This window comes from Fukomys damarensis, unplaced genomic scaffold (genome assembly GCF_012274545.1).
Source record: "Fukomys damarensis isolate Sample0158 unplaced genomic scaffold, DMR_v1.0_HiC HiC_scaffold_16, whole genome shotgun sequence".
Taxonomy (NCBI): Eukaryota; Metazoa; Chordata; class Mammalia; order Rodentia; family Bathyergidae; genus Fukomys; species Fukomys damarensis.
Window position 1 is genome coordinate 114681544 of NW_022900928.1, and position 7205 is coordinate 114688748.

Here is a 7205-nt window from a genome sequence, read left to right on the forward strand (position 1 = left end):
TAGTTTTTGAGACAGGGTCTCACTATGTAGTTGAGACTGACCTGGAACTCACTATGTAGCCCAGGCTGGTCTCGAACTCACAGCGATCCTCCTGCCTCAGCCTCAAGAGTGCTGGGATTCCAGGCATGAGCCACCACGCCTGGCTCGACCTCGATTGGTCCTTGAAAATCTTTGCTCATGTCGTTTAAAGTGCCATTCTTATTCTTCCTAAAAAGTTTACTTTTTCCTCTGCCCCCAGCACTAGCTATGCGTCCTAAGAGTGGAATAAATGCAAAGAAGGGTTTCTGGCCATTTTAACTAATTGTAAATATCTGTATTACTGCATGTTTTAAAAGTTCCAGTTCACTCTTAAACCCAACCCGTAAGATTTCAAGGATCAACTTTATAAGGACCCCGCCCTTGTCTACCACCTGGTCCTTGAATTTTCCCTACCTTCTTAATCTCATCTGCCACCCAGCTACCTGTACTCAGCAGAGGTGCCTTAGCCTTCTGGTATCCACAGAACAAAACAAAACAATGTGTCCTGTAATCCCAACTACTTAGGAGGCTGAGAATCCCAAATTCAAGGCCCACCAGGCAAATTTAGCAAGACTCTCAAAATAAGATTTTTTAAAAAGGGTTAAGGATGAAGCCCAGATACAGAGAATTTGCCTGGCCTATTCCATACCTGGATTCTAGCCCCACTACCAAACCAAACAAAAACACTCATTTTGGTAGTACCTTAGCTAAAACCTAAAAATACCTAAAGACATTTTTTCTGCCCTCTAGTTAATGTGGCCTGTACCCACCCCTCCAAACATTCTCCAGTTGTCACTCTCCCACCCTGACAAGGCTTTCCCTTCTGTCATGGAAAGTCCATACACCTTAACCATTGTAGCATAATTCCTTTCGAAAAGGCTACCAATTAAAAGTATTTAAGGTCCTTCTTGTTTTGAACAAAGAATTAGCCAAGATAAGCCAAAAACGGTGCCAAAAGTTTATTTGAAAAATGAGGGTGAAGGGTCATACTAAGAACTAGCTCTGCAGAATTAACTTGGGCAAAGAGAGTAAAGGATAAACGCAAAAATAAAAAGGAGACAAATTTGGGTGGAGTCACAATAGCAGGCTTCTCCTGGTATCTCTCTTTTATACTGTCCACATCTCATAGGAGGAGCCCACAAGAAGTTACACCTACAGGGTTCTGAGAATTATTTGGCACTGCCTGGGTGATATAGGGAGAATAGATGTAACTCCCAAACGTGCTAGATACCCAAAACTTGAGTTCCAGTAATGAATTCTAGGAAAAAACAGATTAAGACTAGGAAAAATGTATTGAGAGAAAGATAGCTTCTAAGAGACAGAAGGGGAACCAGAAAGTGGGTTGCCTGTCCACCCTACTTCTCAAAGTTATTTTATGTGACAAAGCCATAAGGTGAGGAGGGTACAAAGTGGGACAAAAATAAGCCATTTACTAAAGCTACAAGTACAGTTGCTTAGGTAATACTGGTCCAGTGGAAAATCACAAGGTGGACATGAGGTGGGGCAAGACTGTGATCAACCAATAAGATTACAAGTATAATTGTTTAGGTAATATTGACTAAATGGAGAAGCAAGTCACCTATCAAGCATACAAGGAATGAACAAGTATTTTTGGTAAAGGATCTAGAAGAACCTTCCCTGGAAAGGGATGGGTTATGGTATTCTTTTTATTTATTTATTTATTTTTTGAGACAGGGTCTCACTATGTAGTTGAGACTGACCTGGAACTCACTATGTAGCTCAGGCTGGTCTCGAACTCACAGCAATCCTGCCTCAGCCTCATGAGTGCTGGGATTATAGGCCTGTGCTACCAAGCCCTGCTGGGTTATGGTCTTGGTCCCACACCTAGGTGATTGATACCTATTTAGAATATCAATCACTTCTATTCATCCCTAGTGGGAGGGAGTGTGCTACAAGGTGAAGTAGTTTCTTTTTTTATGAATGCTAACCCAGTGAATGTGCCTCAGTTGTTTTTCTATGCTGTGCGCCCAGCTTTGTCTTAACTGCTTTATAATTTCTAACTAATTTAGCTATCTGCAGTAGGGGGATCTTGTAATTGACAAATTCTGCTTATCTCCCCAGCCAGCTTTGCCACCTATCTGTTTTATCATTACTGCCTTTGTGTTCCTGCACAAAGATTCATTTTAGAACCTGTCTTTGGTCTTCCCCAACTCATTCTACAGATCTCAGCTCTATCTAAGAGACAGACCTTTCAAGACTTTCTTGGACCCTAACTAGATTCTCTCAGATACTTTGTTAGGAATTTGTACACATATATTGAGAGCCATGCTATATGATGGGGCGGTCATTAAATAATTAAATTATGGTTAGGGCTTTCTGACGCCTAATTTCTCCTTGCCCTGGGAGCTGCCTATTGCATGTGGAAACAGAATTTCATGTGCCTCTGGTCACAGCTGAGACCTCAGTGGTCCAGGAATGCTGTGATGTTCCAGGGCAAAATTATATCAGCTGAAAACCCTGGCTCCTTGACAACCCGGTAGAAATAAAAAAAAAAGAGAAAGGTTTTGCCTGGGGGAAGAAAAAATTCCTAATTAGCCTGCTAGCCCATCCCACCTATTATTGGAAGAATGCTTTGCCCATCTCACTATCCTCATCAGCCTAAGATCCTCATCAACCTAATCATCCGCCAGACCTCTGAGTCATCTGATTCTCCTTCCTATTGTATGCATCCAATAAATAGTGGCTAGCTAGAAGTGTCTGTGTCTTTGCTTACTCTGGCATTGACCTCCCAACCTTCCCATGTACTTTGAAAGTATCTCTGGCTTTCTTTAGTCCTGGTCATAACCCTCTCCTAAGCACATCTGAGGACTGCTCAGCCTGTTATACACCTGTAAATATGTTTGTGTCAACCTCTCCCTGCCTCTAAACAGCTGCTTGAGATTTGAATCCCTGTACTACGTATAAGTCAGACCTGTTGTAAATGCTTCCTGGCATTATCTGCTTTAAGCCTTGGGAACACTATGAAATACGTACTAGTATCTGTTATGGACTGAATATGTGTGTCTACCCCAAATTCCAATGTCGAAGCCCTAACCACCAGTGTGGTGGCATTTGGAGGTCATGCCTTTGAAAAGTAATTAGGTTTAAATGAGGTGACCAGGGTAGAGCTCTCATAATATTATAGATAGTTGAGCTAGGTAAAAATATTACAGGCAGTCAGATAAAGTTAGGTCTTCAAGAGGGCCAAAGCAAAGGTGAAACACCACAACTGCATGTCGGCTGAAAACCAGGCCTCAAGATTGAGACAAGATGACCAGACCCACATACTTCTTCAAAAAATGGCTTAGTGAAGTATAGATAGGCATCGACCACCCTGGGGGTGACCAGAGACCCACCGCCTCCTAGGAGAATCCTTGTTTTTTCCAGCCACAATGGGACTTGCTTCCCAATTGGACCATCATTTCCTAAATGACTGTACTTGTAACCTTAATGGATGTTCATGTCTGTGGTCCATGTTGTACCCATGTAGGTTTCACCCTGTAAAACTTCCCTGTAAAGTGGGGTTCCCTGGACTACCCACTCGGGACCCCCTCCTGCCCCTCAGGAGCTTTCCTATCAGTAAATATCTTCCTACTTTTAACCTCCATCATTGCTAGGACTCATTCTTTGAGTTCTAGAAAACAAGAACTTGGCATATCATGTAGTTAACAGGTTGGGAGACATATTTCATATTTTGCACGACAGTAATGCTGTTAGTATCTGTACAAGAGGAGAAACTCATTGTCTACCCTAGAAGACAACATGGAAGAAGAGGATCCTCACCAGAACCCATCCAGGCTAACACCTCAGTCTTCAACACTCTTGTTTCCAGACCTGTAAGAAATTTCCATCCGACAAACCACCAAAACTAATGTTTCATTATAGCAGCTCCAGCTAAGATACTCTCCTTTGCAAGAGGAGACAGGTGTGACTCAGATCATTTTCTTGTCAGGCAGAGACACAGTTAACAACCGAGGCAGAATTTTAACCCAGATCTTTTTATTTTTTTGTGGCTCCACTAAATTGTGAAATTCTTGAGTTTAAGTGACAACCAAAATCAAACATTTGATTAGTATTAGAATGAACAAAATAAAATTAAGTCCTTTTTGTTTTATAGCCATGCTTGGGTTCAAATCCAGGGCCTCCCACATGCTGAGCAAATGCTGTACCACTAAGCTATATCCCCAGCCCCTAAATTAGGACTAAACAGGTGTTTTAACTAGACCTATGAAAGCACATGAACTAACCAAATACTTTTAAAAAACAAAATTCAGAAGCACTCAACAAATTGACTCCTTAACTATTAACCCTGTGAAGCCATAGCTTACTCTTCAGTGAGCCTCAGGAAAATGGAGCTCTAGAATAAATAAAAAAGTTAAAACTTGGAGAAACTGCTGTTTTAGTGGTATAAATTGAGGATTTCAAATCAGTCCCACTTCTAATCTCACATAAATATGTGGTTTAAGTTAAATCTTAAGCTCTCTGAGTATTAGTTTCCTTAACTGCAAAATGGGGGATAACAATATATATCATTTAGATTTTTAAAATTATAAAATGAAAATTAAATCACCTACATTATAAATAATAAATGATATCTAATATGAAGATGGTTATACATCTATGTATACAATCAGTAGTTAATGTTTTACTAAAGAACAACATTTTAGCCAGGCGTGGTGGCGCACATGGTGGTGCATGTAATCCCAGCACTCAGGAGGCTGAGGCGGGGATTGCTGTGAGTTTGAGACCAGCCTGGGCTACGTAGTGAGTTCCAGATCAGTCTCAACTACATAGTGAGATCCTGTCTCAAAAAAAAAACTTTTTTATCAGATGCTTTTTAATTAGGGCACAATTTGACTGTGGCCAAAGTAAACATAAATGTCACATTTTGGTAGAATACTTTGGGACTCAGATAGTTGTAATTGGCTTATTTATACAATACTTGAAAGGGGGTTCGCGTGCCCTTTTGGGTGCCCCTTCCCAATTAGGCCACTCACGCACCGAGAGGGTCCGGCAGAAGATCTTTATTGTAGGGAGGCGAGCAGGAGGCAGGAAGGCAGAGAGAGAGAGGAGGAAGAAGCAGAAGGAGAGACCGAACAAAGCAAGGAAGGTCCTTGTATCAGTTTTGGGGTGGGCTATTGCTTATTTATGAGGAGTGAGCTACTTTTAACCTATCACAGGCCAGATTGCTTTTATGGGCCCAGTCCTGCAGACACAGGTTTCAACTTTACTGGACCACTGTGGCCTTGGCGGGGGGAACCAGAGATAAGGGCATGAGGTCATTTTAGGAGCCAAGATGTACCAGGAGAATGCAGCCTATGAGGCAGCATCACAGCATACTTTAACATGATCAATTCCCTAACAATACTGTTAAGTCAACTGTGATGCATATGTGATAAGTTCTTTTTCTGGTTCTCCTTTCCTCTGCCATTACCCCATTGCCTCTATCCCTGGCTCAGGACATTGTTGGCAACTGTAAAGACATAGTAGTGAACTCAGAAATAAGCATGGTTACTTTCCCATCTGCAACTTCCCATCCCCTTTCTTTCCTTCCATCTTTGCTCTGTTATATCTTAAATTGCTAGTACTTTGCTTTAAATAGAAATGGGTGTGTGCTTTTTAACTGTAAGATCCTGGATTTGAAGAGCTAATTCCTTTCATGTTCATGTGTGCACACACATTTGTGAACGAACATGTGAGTGTGCACTCATGTGTGTATAAGAAATGGCCAGCCCTTTTAGGATGCAGTACACCAACAATGTGTAAAATTTTGGAATTCTTGGGCTAAGGATGTAGATGTGTGGTAGAACATATGCACAAATCCCTAAGCTCCATACCCCACAGAAAATAAAATAAGACTTCTGAAGAAATTGTCCCAGAGAAATGTAGTCCATCAGCAGATCTTCTGAAAGCCTTAGTTGACCACATTAACAATATCACCTTCTTATTTTACAAAGACCTAAATGGCACCTTGTTTTTTGCTTTGTTTTGTTTTGTTTTTTCCTTAATGGTATCTTATTTCTTTCAGAGTTTTGCTGCAGTTTTGAACTTAAAAGTTGAGGCTATCAGTCCATTTCACTCCTGGTGTATTCTTTTCCAATTAAGCAGTATTCCCAAGTATCCATCTTCCCCCAGAGTAATACTCTGATTCTGAGAGAATTCTGAGAAATACAGATTAGCTTGCTTTAGCCTATTTTTCCATCTTTCTCTTTCACACCCCCACACTCCTCAGTGATTCAGTTACCAACTGTTTGTATTGCTACTGTGCTGCAAAGGCATTTCTAGCCTGGATCTCTTTCTTAATCTTCAGGCTCAGTAAGTGTTGAAAAGTATCAAAATTATATTTATCGAAAAGTATCTCAATGCTGATGTTCTTTTTGTTATGTTTGTGAATGGTTTTAAAAAGTAGTAAACTTCCTCATGTTCATTTGGATAAGCACATATTATAAGAAAAATGGGATATCCATGATAGGTACTCACATTTCAATTCCTAATTTGCTAGGTCCTAACCAGGACGGTGTGGCAGAGCAGCTTCGTGGAGGAGAGCTGCTCATGGCATGGCAGACAGGAAGCAGAGAACAAAAGGAGGATCCAGGTAGGGAGATGCAGTATAACCTTCTGAGTCATGCAGCACAGTCGCCTGGCATTTTCCTGCCAGGACTCACATCCTAACAGCAAGTCAGCTATAGCTCCCTATAATTCAGTCACCTTCCAGAGGTCCCACCTATGATGGTGTTGCAGATAGGTAAATTTATTAGATATCTTGTAGGCAGTTAGATAGGACCACCCTCAAGAAGCCAGCCCTCAAGGAACCAACACAGCAGGGAGCCAACATGGAGAACAATAAAGGTACATTGACTGTGGCCAGAATTGTAAAAGGAGAGAAACTGCTATACCCTTGTACTTCCCTTGGGATAAATAGTGATTGATATTCTAACAAGGCATCAATCACCTGGGTGGTCTTAACCCCGGTCTTAGCCTTTCCAGGAAATATCCCTGACCCCCATCTTTACTGAAAATCCTTGTACGCTTGCTATGTGACTTGCTCCTGCATTTGACCCCCACTTAACCAATATTACCTGGGTGACTGTACTTATAATCTTATTGGTTGTGTAAGACCTAAAGTCTCACTTCCACTCCACGGAGCGTGAACAGCTGAATAAAAACACAAAAAAAAGAGCGCGACA